General features: G+C 40.3%; 1 protein-coding gene and 1 pseudogene across 1 annotated transcript in view; one reads left to right on the top strand and one right to left on the bottom strand.

The window, feature by feature from the left end:
• Positions 1–16,945, bottom strand: part of REXO2 (RNA exonuclease 2) — a 120,777-nt gene that overhangs the window by 31,930 nt on the left and 71,902 nt on the right. The window lies entirely within an intron of this gene.
• Positions 875–16,433, top strand: LOC145525242 (NXPE family member 1-like; annotated as a pseudogene).

The raw sequence follows: 16,945 nt of genomic DNA, 5'->3' as shown, positions 1-16,945 counted from the left end.
TGTTTGTTTCATTTTGTTTTATCGTTTAGGACTTCTAAGGTGGCAAACATGTTTGTCTTATTCCTGACCTTGAAAGGAACTTGGGCTCTATTAATCTTTATTTTTAATTATATTTCATTTTCTTGTTTCTTGCCCCTTTTGGTTTACTCTATTGCTTTGTACTAACCACAGGGGTTTTATTGATTGATGCTGGGGTGCAGTGGACCTATTGTTTTCTGTTTAAGCTTTATGTGTGTTCCAAAGTACAAGAGGGTTGACAACGACCAGTCTCTAACCATTGTTCTCATACTTATTGGACTTGATTGCAAGTGAGGCTTTTGAAAAAAAATAAATAAACTCCTGGACAAGGCATTTAGTAACTATGATTCAGTTTATCTGGGCTGAAGCTTGAGAATCCATATTTTTTGAAAAGTTTGCAGGCACCTCTGACCATCAACAGAATTTAGAAATCACTGAATTTGAGTACCTATAAAAACATGGTCTAGTGTGAAAAGGATAAAAAGGAACCTCTAAGGTTCTAATGATTTCTCACTAAGAAGTTGACAGATGTTTAGGTGGCTTGGGGGAAAGTCTGTAGATGGAAGTCATCCCAGAAGAGGAAATCGTATTAGTAAAAACCAAGAGCTGAAGGAAAGGAAGGTCACTTCCTGAAAAATACAGTTACTCATGAAAATGTAAAATGCAGAAAAGGAGTGGCAGGAACAAGAGAGTTAAAACAGAGGCCATAGAATAAAGCCATATGAAGACTGAACTTTACCCTAAGAATAATAAGAAGCCATTGAAAGGGTCTCAGTAGGGAAGGACTTGAGTAGAGTCTTGCTGGAGAAGGACTGATTCAGTAACAATGCAGAAAATGAATTGGAGAGAAAGCGGGATGGAAGCCCTGACCCTTGGGATAACTACTACAATTCAGGCAATAAATGATGGTAACTTGAACTATAATACAGTTACAGATAGGTAAAAGATGTATATTAGTAGAACTAAGACAGTAATGATGACTGGTGATAAGATGTCTAACAAGGGAAAGAGCAAATGCACTGGAATCAATTCATTACTCATAAGTATTATCTGAGCTCTGTATTTTGGATTTAATATATTTATATAAAACTGTTGAGGCATTCTCTAAAACAATGAGGTTAAAGATAAATGTTTACATCTTATTCAAAATTGCCAGAGTTTAAATAAAATTGATGATAATATGTACATAAATATTCAAATACATAATAAGTAAAAATGATTTGGACAGGTTCATTTCAGAGTATGTCACACTCCTTGCCATTTCAGTTTTGGTCCACTCTAACTTAGCCATTTCCCTCCACCACTGAAGTGAAAGTGTGAAAGTGTGAGTTGCTCAGTCGTGTCCAACTCTTTGTGACCCCATGGACTTCGCCCACCATGCTCCTTTGTCCATGGAATTCTCCAGGCAAGAATACTGGAGTGGGTTTCCATGCCCTTCTTCAGGGGATCTTCCCAACCCAGGGATCGAACCCATGTCTCCTGCATTACAGACAGATTCTTTACCATCTGGACCCTCAGGGAAACCCTGGAACAGCTCCACAAAGTCTCCAGACCCTAAAATACCACCAAGCCTGTTAAAGTCACCAACAGAGACTGAGTTGAGGATAAAGAGGACCATGGAGAAACTAGACCAGCTGATCCCACCCAGACCCTTCACCCACGGGAGCTCCACCACCAGCGCCACACACAGCAGAGCCACCCTCCTCAGCCCTCGAGACACATACTGCAGGGGGGACCAGCTGGACGTCCTGCTGGAGGTGAGGGACCACCTGGGACACAGAAAGGAGTATGGCGGGGATTTCCTCAGGGCCAGGATGTCCTCCCTAGCCCGAAGGCGGGTGCTTCGGGGAAGGTGACAGATTTCAACAATGGCACCTACCTCATGAGCTTCACCCTGTTCTGGGAGGGCCAGGTGTCCCTGTCTGTCCTGCTCATCCACCCCAGTGAAGGGGTGTCAGCTCTCTGGAGGGCCAGGAACCAAGGCTGTGACAGGGTTATTTTCAAAGGCAGGGCTGTTAATAGCCCCACCCATGTCCTCCTTGAATGTGGCCTAACTCTAAGCCCAAGTGCTGAACTGTGACACTTGAGAGAAGAAGCATTCTGCTGTCTGAGGCCTTAACATGGACCCTGTGAGGTCCTTACTGGTATGACCACCAGTAATTGAGAAATTTCTTAGCTTACTGTCAAGGAAGAAAGCCCTTTCTGCACAGGTAAGCATACCTTTAGATACCTGAGAGGTGACAACAGGCACCGCTACATACAGTTCAGTTCAGTCACTCAATAGCATCTGACTCTGTGACACCATGGACTGCAGCACGCCAGGCTTCCCTGTCCATCACCCACTCCTGGAGCTTGTTCAAACTCATGTCCGAGTCAATGATGCTATCCAACCATCTCATCCTCTGTCGTCCCCTTCTCCTCCTGCCTTCAATCTTTCCCAGCATCAGGGCCTTTTCCAATGAGTCAGTTCTTCGCATCAGGTGGCCAAAGTATTGGAATTTCAGCTTCAGCACCAGTCTTTCCAATGAATATTCAGGACTGATTTCCTTTAGGATTGACTGGTTGGATCTCCTTGCAGGCCAAGTTACTCTCAAGAATCTTCTCCAACACCACAGTTCAAAAGCATCAATTCTTTGGCATCAGTTTTCGTTATAGTCCAACCCTCACATCCATACATGACTACTAGAAAAACCATAGCTTTGACTAGATGGCCTTTGTTGGTAAAGTAATGTCTCTGCTTTTTAACATGCTGTCTAGGTTATCGTAGCTTTTCTTCCAAAGGGCAAACGACATTGCCCACCTCAATTAATAATGGGCATGACCCTCTCAGATGCCTCTGCTACTCAAGGTCTGGCTAGGTATGTGGTGTCTTTCTGAGCCCCCTTCTCATGACTCCCACCACCAAGGTTGGCATTCTCACTCAGATGTTCGATAAAAAAGGACTGCCTGAGGTGGAATTGTGTATTACATATGTCCTTTTCCATCATGCCCTACGCATCTCAGATCCAGTCGTGTCTTTTACTGTAGGCCTAGGTTTTACAAAATATGTTCAGTGGAGAAGTATTCTGCTATGTGTTAATAGATTTTATACTGGAAAAATTCTCCTTGATAAGTGTATGACAACATGTATGCTTCTTCATCTCATATCATTTTCTGTAGACTACCTCTTAAGTATCTCTTGCATTTACCCATTTCTCTCCATGCCTAGTGTTCTTACCTCTGTTCAGGTCATCATGATCTCATCTAGATGACTTGTCACAGCTTCCTTTCTGCCTCTCTTACCCTCTCTAATCCACTGTTCACACTGTAGCTTGAGTCGTGTTTCCAAAAATTCAACTTCTTCCTACTATGTGTGTACTTACTCAGTCGAAGCCAACTCTTTTGACCCCATGGGCTGTAGCCCACTAGGCTCTACTCCCCATGGGATTCTCTAGGCAAGAACAATGGTGTGGGTTACCAGTTCTTTCTCTACGGGATCTTCCCAACCCAGGGATCAAGCCTGCATCTCCTGAGTCGCCTGCATTGGCAGGTGGATTCTTTACCACTGGGGCCACCTGGGAAGCCCATCTCAAACTGATCTCAAGATCAGGTATTCTCAGCTATTCTCAGGTCTCTGGTTGGAGGAGTCCTTCATACTCCCTGAGTTGTGATCTAGCAATTCTCGGAAACCACAAGTTGAGCAGGCCTCCACAAACTGGGATGTAAGCATGTTTCTCATATCAGTCACAGCAATGTCAATGCCAAGGCTCTCTCCCCTTGCTCACTAACAGATGCGCACTTCCTGGTCTGCCAGCTTACACTAAGCTGCATAACACTTCCTGAGCCACTTTGGAATTTGCAAAGGGTAACTTACATGCCACCACAAACCCCAGAACCTGGGAGTCAATCCCTCAGACCACCTATCAGTTTCAGACTCTTTTGCTGCTTTGCTAATTTACTGTTAAGTCTTGGGGGCTCAATCCATTTCCTTTTCCCTTTCTACTCCTTTTTTCCCCTAGGGATCCATTTTTTTTCCCATGGATTCGTTTTCTCTAAGCTTGGCCACGGAGTGGAATGCTAGGTTCCCAGCAACAGCCCCTTTCTAAGCAGTTTTCTTGTTTTAATTTTTAATTTTTTAATTTTGTTGCAGTATAGTTGATTTACAATGTTGTATTAATTTAAAATGTGCAGCAAAGTGAATCATACATATATATATTCATATGTATATATATATATATATATATTCATATGTATATATATATATATATATATACACACACACACTCTTTTTTAGATTATTTTCACATATAGGTCATTACAGAGTATTGAGTAGAATCATAGCAGTTTTCCAAGTCAAGCTTAGAGTTCTTTTCCCTTAAGTCTCCAAAAAAAAATGCCAAGAGGAAATAAAGTGTGGATAGCAAACATGGAGAAAAAACATGCATTCCAGATTTTACATAGTTATCCAAATGTTGGCCCCTGATCCATAGTCCTTGATTCTCTTCTGAAAAAGTAAAAGCACAGTTGGGTTTCCACTCCTTCCCTTTGATCTCTGACGGTGCACCTCACCAGATCTCCTCCTGTCCACTAATTGTCCTTATGCCTGAGTCCCAGTAAGGATGAAAACGTGCTGATCCCTTCCTTTCTCTGGAGTGAACTTGAAGAGACATCCACAGCACAGAATCAGGTGCCACTTATATCTGCTGTACTCCTGGGTCCCCATTCACCCATGTTCCCTTTCTGCCTGCTACCACTTACCTACATAGGATTGGAACAAAGAGTGAATCAAAGGGAAGATACGAGCTTTGAAGCAGGAAGAGTCAGGAAGCCTTTCATCAACTGGAGGAAAGAAATGCAATATATATTTATTCATGCATCAGACTGAGCAGGGTTTCCCAGGTGGCATTAGTGGTGAAGAACCTGCTTGTCAATGAAGGAGACATAAGAGACGTGGGGTCGGGAAGATGCCCTAGAGAAAGGCATGGCAACCCACTCCAGAATTCTTGCCTGGAGAATCCCACGGACAGAGGACCCTGGCAGGCTACAGACCATAGGGTTACAATGAGTCGGACACTACTGAAGTGACTTAGCAGGCACACATAGACTAAGCAGGACTTTCTGCCGGCTCTTTGATAGGTATTAGGGGCACAGTAGTGGGCCAAGAAAATGCATTACCTTCCTTGAAGAAGCTTACAGTCCTCAGAAAGCAAGTTTCTAGAAAAAATGAAAGGTAAACATAAAAAATAACATATATAAAGAGGGAACCCTGTGATAAGAGGTCTTCATGCCATGTTGAGGAGCCTGAACTCCTTTGTGAGGGGAATTTTAAATAAAGGACTTTAAAATAAAGGATTTTAAGCAGTAATGAAGTTGCATTTGCAATTCAAAAGGATACTCTGGCAGTTGTGTTGAAGAATTTAGATGGATTAAAACAGAGACAATCTGGCTAGTGGCTTACAGTAATCTAAGAAAAATATTATATGAACTTGAATAAATGATGCAAAAGAGAAGAGAACTTGCAGGTTAGATAAATACTTTGAATCTAAAATTCCAGACACCGTGAATGCACGTGACAGAAGAATAGTGCTGCCCTGCACTCAAGGCTCTCTCAGAAAGCTATTTTTCCTAAAGCATATACAGTGGATACACACACACATACACACAAAATCCCAGTTCATACAAACACACAAAAAAAATGCCCAATAGAAACAAAATTTACAATGATAATACTTTTCAGTTATAGAAAATTTTAAATTATCCTTCACTCACAAGCAAGTAGCTTCCATTACCTATGTTGTGTGAACAGTCACTGTTGTCTTGTGAAGGTCCAGTGCGGAGCTGAAATGATGATACATCTTAACCACACTGATCTCTCCTGATGTGACAGTAAGTTTGCTTTGTCCTGTGGTAGGTGGTGTGCAGCATGCATCTTCTAAGAGACATTCTGATGCAGAGGAAAATTCATAAGCATCAACACTAGCAATCAGGATTTTCCGAGGGCACATTTCCTAGCAGGGGTCTCTGAGGTCAATCACCTTGAATTTTAAAGAGAAAAATCAATTCAAGGAAATTATTTCAAGCTCTTTTGATAACAGATTTCATCTCAATTTTTTCCAAAGGGGAAAGGATTCATATCCTATCTCCAGATTTAAACCCACGTGTGTATCTCCTTGAGTCAATGATTCTATATGGGGAACATTCTGGGCAAATCTTTGATGGATACCCACAGCTTTAGAGTAGGAACATTTTGATTTAGTTAGCCTAATTCTCTGTAGGCATAACTTCCTAACCTTTAGTGGATGCACTTAAAAGTTTTATATGGTGCTTTCCATTTCATTAAATGTGTTTTAGTGGCAAACACAAAGCCACGTTACTTAGGAAAGAACAATGTTTATACTTAGCTTTAATAGAACTTTCTTTAAAGCCTATGAGTTTACCAATAACAATCATTTTGAGATTTACTTCAACTGATTTATTGCCTAATATTTATTCATTTATTCAGCAAATGTTTATTGAGATTCTAACAGATATGAGGCATTAAGGGCAAATGGAGAAAAATAAATGTTCAGCACGGTTGCAATCTGAAAGACATTTAACCTACCAATTCTATGAAGGAAGTAAAAACGCAGAAGGGCTTATGATAAGGTGGTATTTGACTCAGCCCCTAAGGATATCTGTAGACAGGGAATGGAGTGAAAGAGAAAACTCATAAAGATCATAAATAAGGTTGCCGGGTTTAGCAAACAATAGTACAAAGTATCAGTTCAATTTCGGTAATTTCTAATTGCCTAGGCATATTACACGAGATAAAGGGAAAATATTGCATGGGAACTACTGACACTAAAAAATTATTGCTCATTAGAAATAATTTAAGTTTAATTTAGTGTTCTGTATTTTTATTGATAACTCTAATCAGGAATAAAATTATCATAAACTTTGTTCAACAGTCCAAAGGAGTGAGAGCAACTGGTGGAATGCAGGGAAGAATGAGGCTAAGAAGAGGAAGAAACTAAATTATGGAGGCTCTCGAGTATGAAACTGAGGATTTTGGTGTTTGTTCAGTAAGTTTTTGAAAGCTACAAAAGCCAATTAAAGGAAGAGAGAGATGCAATCCACTTTGTGCTCTAAAGAGCAAATCCACAATTTAACAAGATGTGCATGACCTATAGAAAGACAATTTAAAATGTTACTATGTGATATAAAATAAAATTTATATAAACAGAAGAAAAAATACTATTGTTTCTGGGTGGGATGACTTAATATTGAAAAAATGTCAACCATCTCTTTATTATTTTCTTATTGTTGCTGCAACAAAGTGGCTTGAACAACAAGTGGATCATCTTGCAGTTCTGTGGTTCAGTAGTTCAACCTCTGTCTCAATGAGCTAAAACCAATGTGTGGCAGGGGCCAAATTCCCTTCTGAAGGCTCTGGAGGAGCATCTGTTTCTCTGTCTTTTCAGGCTTCTGGAACTGCCCACATTCCTCAAAGCCCCCTTCCTCCTGTTTTCAAAGCTGCTATGGTGGATCAAGTCCTCCTACCAGTTCTGAACCATTCTTCTGCCTCCCTCTTCCACTTTTGAGAACTAAGGAGATTTATATTGGGCCCACCCAGATAATCCAGGATATCTCCCATCTCAATACCCATATCCTTAATCACGTCTGGAAAGCCCCTTTGTCATGGAAGGTAACAGATTCACAGGCCCCAGGGATTATAAAGAAACCTTTGGGGAACCATTAGTTTGCTTTCTGCAATCTCTAAACTAGTCAATAAATACAGTGGAATCTTAATAACATTATTAACATACTATTTAAAATACTCAAGCCTAGGACTTCCCTGGCGGTCCAGTGGTTAGGACTCTGAGCTTCCAGTGCAGGGGGCATTGGTTCAATCTCTGCTTGGGGAGCTAAAATCCCACAAGCTGTGTAGTGCAACCAAAATTTTTTTTTTAATTTTTAAGTAAAAATTAAAATTAGGACTTCCCTGGTGGCTCAGATGGTAAAGAATCTGCCTGCAGTACAGGAGACCCGAGTTCAATCTCTAGGTTAGGAAGATCCCCTGGAGAAGGGAATGGCAACCCACTCTAGTATTCTTGCCTGGAGAATCCCATGGACAGAGAAGCCTGGCAGGCTACAGTCCATGGGGTCACAAAACATCAGACACGACTGAGCAACTAACACTTTCACTATTCTAAAATGATCAAGTAAAATAAACATGTAAGACCAATCATAAGAGATTTGTCATATATCTGAAATAGTCCTGCAGAGCACTTCCTCCAACACTTAGCAAAATGAATATCCTGATATGTTACTATCATACAAGATATGATTTATAATAATAAATTCAAAAACTGTATCCTCACCAAAGGACAGCAGTGCATTATTAGGATGGGTGTAGCGATGTTAAGTTTCCAGGGTCAGAATATTCAACCATCCAGGATGTGATGCTGTCAAACATCATAGAAGCTCAACTCTGTCACATGGAAATTCCAACATAATTATAGGATCATGAAAACTCTCTTTAGCAGGCCAAAATGACCAGGACTTAACAACTCCTCCAGGTCATCATGGAAAAGCTATTCCAGAATTGTTTCAATTCTGCCATCAGTGCCATTTTGCATTGTTTTTATTGGTTACACACAGAACAACCACTCTTCTGTGGACACAGACAACCAGGGGCTAAGCATGGAGAGTGAAGCAGAGACTGTGGGTGGTCTCCTAAAATCCATTCCCCTCTCCCTCTTTAGTAATTGAACACCATAATTTTAGCTGGGTCCAGTGTCACCAAACTAAAGGCCACAGCCTTCCTGCAGCTGGTTATGGCCATGATGAGATTTCTCCCAGGATTGTGAATGGAAGTGATATGGGAAACTTCTAGGGCATGCCTTTAAAAGTGAAACAACTTGCTTCCCCTTCCTATTGGCTGAACTGCAATATAATGATAAGAGACGAAAAAGCCACATTAGGCTGTGGGATTGAAGTCATAGATTAAGAATGCATCTTAACTGTGGTGAAGAAATCAGGGGTTTATGCACAGTCGTTCAGTCATGTCCAACTCTTTGCAACCCCATAGACTGTAGCCCGCCAGGCTCCTCTGTGCATGGGATTTCCCAGGCAAGAATACTGGAGTAGGCTGCCATTTCCTATTCCAGGGATCTTTCCGACCCAGGGTTTGAACCTGCATCTTTTGCATTGGCAGGCGGATTCTTTACCACTGTGCCACCTGGGCAGCCCAGGGGTTTATGCATAATGCTCAAACTCATCAAACTGTACACATTATGTATATGGGGTTTTGTACACCAATTAAATCCCAGGAAAGCTGTAAAAGAAATAATAAAATTAAGAGCATCACACTAGCCTCCCTTTAAAAAAGATAACAGCTGAACAAGCACATAGAAGGAACTGGAGTCCCTGACACCAGGTAACATCATATTAGCCCTGGCTTGCTCACCCTATGACTGTTATGTGAGGGATAAATACATTTGCATTTTTTGGTCATTATTATTTTCTTCCTACCTAATACAGAATGTGATATTAGTACAAAAGTGCTAATGTAACCAAACCAAAACACAATGCATTGGTCTAATGGTAGGAGAGTGACATAGTGAGTGACAAGGGAGTTTAACAGGTGAGGAATTTGATGATTAAAGTTACCTCATAGCAAAAATCATGGTGCCTGCTACCTAGATACCTTGGAAGGAAGAGCTTGTGGCAAGAGAGCTTGTAATTCTAGTGGAACTCACTGAAAAAAATCTCAGAATAGTGGTTTGCACTGGCTGCTGCATGTCACTTTTAGCAAAATCTTATTTAAAAACATAAATTCAAGTTAGATTTTAAACTTTTTCAAGTTTTTAAAATGTAGATGTGCTATTTTTAAGCTATTTTTTAAATTTAAAAAAATTCCTATAAAAATGCTCATAGAAAAAATAAAATTATTGCTTCATTAATAAAACAAGGGTAAGTGATTTGATACAAGGACACCAACTGTCAGACCAGCGATACTCAGGTTAGAAACCAAGGCCTATGTCAGCACAGCATCAGCAGAGATGCCAAAGAAATGACAGAACCTCAGGACTCAGCTAATAACCAGATTTGGGAGAAAATGACCAGGAAGGAGTCAAGACGACTCAGAATCTCTCAAAAGAAAGACAGAGGAGAAGGGTCTAAAACAAATCGAATGATCAAAGAATAGTACTCGGAAGGGAGGAATTAGGAAGTAGGAGTCAGCAAAAGAGAGAAGCCTGTTCTATTTATCTGTGTCTCTTTTGATGTCTCGCATACAGGGTTATCTTTATCGATTGACTAAACACCATATATGTGTGTTAGTATACCGTATTGGTGTTTTTCTTTCCGGCTTTGGCACTGAAGCATGGAAATTATCATATGTGAAAGGAATCGCCAGTCCAGGTTCGACACATGATACAGGGTGCTCAAGGCTGGTGCACCGGGATGACCCGGAGGGATGGGATGGGGAGGGAGGTGGGAGGGGGGTTCTGGAAGGGGAACACATGTACACCCATGGTGGATTCATGTCAATGTATGGCAAAACAAACACAATATTGTAAAGTTAAAAAATAGAAAATAAACTAATTTAAAAAATAATAATAATAAAAAAAAAAGAGAGAGAGAAAGAAGCCTGGATATTTAACTTATCCCAATGGAATCACCTACCACCAGTTTGTCTGTTACCAGAGAGTGAAAAGGTGAAAGAGAAATGCCAAGTTGGAATGAAGACTCCTGTCCCTGGTGGTTATACTTTAGAAGGAAGTGGATTACATTTCACAACCAGATTCAGTTAACACAATTAAGATAAATGACTGTTTGAAAGGAAAACTCACTTACCTCCTGGGAGACTCTATACTGAGGCAATAACTGCACTACTTAACTCCAAGTTGTAAAAAAGCATGTAATTATTTTATATTCTTATAGAAATTTAGGCTGATTTTAAAATCTTTAATGAGGTCTCTATTCTCTCCTTTTGACTGTTTTCTTTTCAACTTCACTTATCCTTCTAGATTTGAGCCTTTTAATTTAAAATATATTGTATTTCTCTTTCATGAGAAATGCTGTTCTTACTTATAAATCCCAATGAAAACTTTACAGTTTGATTGATACTTCACACATACGAACAGGTACTCTACCTTAGACCCTAGGGAAGATCCAGTCAGAAATAATCTTGATGGTTGAGCCTTTTAAATGATAGGATATACTTTTTAGAATACGAAATGCAAGAAGGCAGAATGGTTGTCTGAGGAGCTTACAAATAGCTGAGAAAAGAAAAGGGAAAGGCAAAGGAAAAAAGGAAAGATAAACCCATCTGAATGCAGAGTTCCAAAGACTAGCAAGGAGAGATAAGAAAGCCTTCCTCAGTGATCCATGCAATGAAATAGAGGGAAACAATAGAATGGGAAAGACTAGAGATCTCTTCAAGAAAATTAGAGATACCAAGGGAACATTTCATGCAAAGACGGGCACAATAAAGGACAGAAATGGCATGGACCTAACAGAAGCAGAAGATATTAAGAAGAGGTGGAAAAAATACACAGAAGAACTATACAAATAAAATCTTCATGACCCAGATAACCACGATGGTGTGATCACTTACCTAGAGCCAGACAACCTGGAATGTGAAGTCAAGTGGGCCTTAGGAAGCATCACTACAAACAAAGCTAATGGAGGTGATGGAATGCCAGTTGGGCTATTTCAAATCCTAAAAGATGATGCTGTGAAAGTGCTGCACTCAATATGTCAGCAAATCTGCAAAACTCAGCAGTGGTCATAGGACTGGAAAAGATCAGTTTTCATTTCAATCCCAAAGAAAGGCAATGCCAAAGAATGATCAAACTACCACATGTTTGCACTCATCTCACACGCTAGCAAAGTAATGCTCAAAATTCTCCAAGCCGGGCTTCAACAGTACATGAACCGTGAATTTCCAGATGTTCAAGTTGGATTTAGAAAAGGCAGAGGAACAAGAGATCATATTGCCAACATCCCTTGGATCATTGAAAAAGCAAGATGATTTCAAAAATAACATCTATTTCTGCTTCATTGACTACGGTAAAGGTTTAACCTGTGTGGATCAAAGCAAACTGGAAAATTCTTAAAGAGATGGGAATACCAGCCCATCTAACCTGCCTCCTGAGAAATCTGTATGCAGAACAAGAAGCAATAGTTAGAACCAGACATGGAACAACAGACTGGTTCCAAATTGGGAAAGGGGTACGTCAAGGCTGTATATTGTCACCCTGCTTATTTAACTTCTATGCAGAGTGCATCATGCTAAATGCCAGACTGGATGAAGCTCAAGCTGGAATCAAGATTGCCGGGAGAAATATCAATAACTTCAGATGTGCAGATGACACCATTCTGGGCAGAAAGTGAAGAGGAACTAAATAAAGAGCTTCTTGAGGAAAGTGAAAGAGGAGAGAGAAAAATCTGGCTTAAAACTCAACATCCAGAAAACTAAGATCATGGGATCTGGTCCCATCACTTCATGGCAAATAGATGGGCAAACAATGGAAACAGTGACAGATTTTAGTTTGAGGGGCTCCAAAATCACTGCAGATGGTGACTGCAGCCATGAAAGTAAAAGACACTCGTTCCTTGGAAGAAAAGCTATGACCAACCTAGACAGCTTATTAAAAAGTAGAGACACTACTTCGCTGACAAAGGTCGATGTACTCAAAGCTATGGTTTTTCCAGTAGTCATGTACGGATGTGAGAGTTGGACCATAACAAAAGTTGAGCAATGAAGAGTTGATGCTTTTGAGCTGTGGTGTTGGAGAAGACTCTTGAGATTTCCTTGGACTGCAAGGAGAGCAAATCTGTCAATCCTAAAGGAAATCAGTCCTCAATATTCATTGATGCTGAAGCTGAATCTCCAATACTTTGGCCACCTGAGGCAAAGAACTGACTCATTGGAAAAGACCCTGATGCTGGGCAAGATTGAAGGTAGGGAGAAGGGGATGACAGAGATGGTTGGATGGCATCACCGACTCGATGGACATGAGTTTGAGCAAGCTCTTGGAGTTGGTGATGGACAGGGAAGCCTGGTGTGCTGCAGTATGTGGGGTCACAAAGAGTCAGACATGACTGAGTAATTGAACTGAAATTATTCTTTTTAGAAATATTCATCATTTCCTTCTAGTTAAAAGATTTATTTTTTTATTATTTATTTATTTAACTGCACCAGGTCTTAGTTTCAGCATGTGGGATCTAGTTCTCTGACCAGGGATCGAACCCAGGCACCCTGCATTGGGAACATGTAGTCTTAGCCACCAGACCACCAGGGAAGTCTCAAGGTTTATTTATTTTTTATCAGCACTAACATTTTTTATCTTCATGGAACTAAAGTTTATAAGAAACAATTCCTTCCGGATGCAGAAAGACTAGGCATTAGTGGGGAAAATTCAGGTCCTCTTTTATGACTTTCCTACTCTGTGATAGATGTAGATTATACCCCCCAGGCAATTGACCAAATGTCAGCCATCATCATCATACTTGGCAAGCATTTCAGACCCTTCCCCTTTGACGTTTTCATTCTCAGGTCATCAGGGTCAGAAAGGCTACAGAATGACTACTCCTAAGAGGCCCAGTCACTAAAATGACTCTTTAAGACAGAGAACATCAGGGAGATACATATTGACACAGAGAGGTTTGGAGACTTCCACGGTTACATTCAACATTTTACCATGAAGGACATTTTTAAGTCTCAGTGTAGGTATCATTGATACCTGAGCCATAATCTTTGCACATGGCACCCAGAGTAACCACACACATGACCATGTGATTGAAAAGCAGATTAACATGTGTTCAAACTATATTTGCTAAAGCAGTTTACAAAATCCCTACAGACCAGTCTCTACAAATCATGCTAGTTGTACTGTCAGCGAAGTTTTACTTATTTTAGAGACTAAGAAAATCAAATTTAAAAGATTCCATCTGCGCAGGCAGGACACCTAAGAACAAAGACAACCAATATAAGATACAAAAGTGAGAGAATCAGATGTGAAGAATGATTATACTGTGTCCAGAGCATGTCTACGTGTGAGTGCTTTTACTCTTTAGTTAATGCTTTTACTCTTTAGTAAACTACTCTTTAGTTTAGTTACTCTACCAGTTAAGTTTGGTTCGGGACTTCCCTGGTGGTCCAGTGGCTAAAACCACATGTTCCCAAGGGAGGTGGGGATGGGTTTGATCCCTGTTCAGGGAACTAGATCCCACATGCTACAACAAAAGAGTTTGCATGCTGTAACGAAAATGGAAGATCCCACATGCTGCAACTAAGATGTGGGGCAGCCAAATAAATTTAAAAATTAGTTTTGTATTTTTTAAAATAAGCCCTTTGAGTCACGATTTCTGTTCCTTGAAAGCATCCTATTTTAGGGCAAAAGAGAATAAACGTGATCATACTGATGGTCTAAAACAGGAGTCATCAAAACTTTTTGAAAGTTAGTTGGGTTAGATGACAAATGTTTTAGGCTTTGCTGGCCATTTACCTCTGTCACAGCTGCTCAGTGCTCCCATGGTAGCCTGAAAATGGCCAAGACAATACATGAATGAAAGACATGGCTGTGTTGCAATAAGACTTCATTTATGGACATGGAATTTTGAATTTCATATAGTTTCACCCTTCTTTTGACTTTTTTAGCCAATGATTAAAAAGTGCAAGGTCCACTTTTAGCTGATGGGCCCTAAAAAAGAGGGGGTGAACTACATTTGACCTCTAGGCCACAGTTTGCCAACACCTAGTTTAAAACAAAATCTTGATAGACTTGAACACAACTTCTTTGGAGGGGAAAAGAAACAAACTCGGAAGAGAAGAAAGCTCCCATAACTTGAGAAAGTTTATCTACCAGAAGACTATAACAAATACCCTTTAATGAATGAAATATAATAAACATTTCTCACCAATATCAGGAAGAAAACCTGAATGCCTGTCACTACTTCTGTTCAGCAGTGTAGTGGCAGTTTGTGTCAGAAAGAACAGAAGCAACTGTTCCGGTTATTTTGTCTTTCACTTTAAGAAACATTCTCTTTTTTAAAAATTTCTCATTTAAGAAACGTTCTCCTTATTTAAAAAAAGAGCTAAATATAAAAATTTAGAAGATGACCTAACATAAGCTCAACATACAACAATCAGTAGTTTTCCTCATAGTAGCAATAGGTGATTAGACAAGACATTGACAAGAGCATGATTTGATGGAATGGAAAGTTCACTCATGAAGTATTCTTGCAATACATTTTCCCCTACATCCTCTCATCCAGTGACTCCCAAGAACCAAATGGAATATTTCATTGAAGAAAACTCCTATCTTTAAAGAAGATGCTGCCAGCTGCAACTTTCAAGGAAGACTGAAAAAAGTAAACCTTGATTTAAAAAAAGAAATGCTTTTTACTGCATCTAAAGGTGACTTGTTCTTATGAATGTGTTTTTTTGCCTGTGTTTTTGAAGATCTCACAGGTGTATTTTCAAATTAAAAATGTGATTATTGGCTCTTTGGCTACATAGGTATGTTCAGGCTTTTACACTTTTCAGTATAAAATGTAGAGCCAGGGCCCCACTGTTGTAGGGCTGAACGTGCTGAGCTACTCCCACGGTCCCTGTACTCTGGGCAGATTGTGGCAAGCTGGCTGATACTGGGCAGCACAGTCATCTTCACCACTGTCCTGGTAGCAAAGCCTCAATCATGTTGAGTGCAGTGCTTCCTAAGAGAAAGGATGTCGATGAGAAGATGCACACCAAATAGCAAAGAGCAACATTTAACCCAAAGATTTACAACTGGAGTGCAGGAACACATGGGTTCCATCACTGCATACTAGCAGAGCCCATGTGGCTTCACAGGAGGTCTAAGGCTTTCAGATACCTACACACCCTGTGGCAAGGCACACCTATACACCTCACTCCCCGTATTCTTAAGGGCCACTCCCTAACCCAGTTTCCCTCATACAAGCAATAGATGATTAGACAAGACAATGACAAGATAGATTTGACAGAATGGAACGTACACATCCCCACTCATGAAATATCCTTGTAATACCTTTTCCACAGTCTGGTCCTTCTGGCACTTGTGTGGCTGCGACAAAGAAGAGGATGAACAGAGACAGAGCTGCAGCAGAGCCGCCGGGAGTGCAGCTGGGACCTCGGCCAGGGCCTGGCATTCACAGGCCCCTAAGTGCCTGCACGCTGCTCTGGTAAGAACTTCTCCCCTGCCCCAGATGCCTTCTCTCCCATTGCCCACTCCCCAACCCCTGGTTTATGTGTTCCCCAGCCCTCCAGAACAGAGGGAACCCTCCACAAAGATGTCAGCCATGACCCCAGTGCCTCCTTGGAACTCAACCCTAGTTTATCAAACAGGACCAGGCGCATAGTAGCATCCAAACCATATTTGTCAAATGAATGGTGCTACATCCCTATATACGCAGACGTGACATAGAATAGGACCTAGCTAGTCATGTACACAGAAAAGGGACATAACACATTTTAAAAACTAATTAACAGTTGCAGCAACATGGATGGCCTAGAGAACATTATGCTTAGTGAAATAAGTCAGACAGAGAAAGACAAATACTGTATGATATCACTTATATGTGGAATCTAAAAAATAATACAAATGAATATATATATATGTAAAACAGAAACAGACTCACAGATATAGAAAACAAACTTGCAGTTACCAAAAGGGAGAAGGAAGGTGGGGAGGGACAAATTAAGAGTATAGGACTAACAGATACAAACTACTATATATAAAGCTGATAAGCAATAGGGAATTATACCCATTGTCTTATCTTATAATAACCTATAGTGGAATATAATATGCAAAAATACTGAATCAATACACTGTACACTTGAAACTAACACAGTATTGTAATTCTACTATACCTCAATTAAAACTAAAGCTACAGATCAATCCCACATTAAAAAATATAAAATAAAATTATGGCAAGA

This window comes from Giraffa tippelskirchi, chromosome 11, assembly GCF_054371585.1.
Source record: "Giraffa tippelskirchi isolate mGirTip1 chromosome 11, T2T-mGirTip1v1.2.pri, whole genome shotgun sequence".
In the NCBI taxonomy this organism is placed as follows: domain Eukaryota; kingdom Metazoa; phylum Chordata; class Mammalia; order Artiodactyla; family Giraffidae; genus Giraffa; species Giraffa tippelskirchi.
This window is presented reverse-complemented; position numbering and strand designations above follow the sequence as displayed.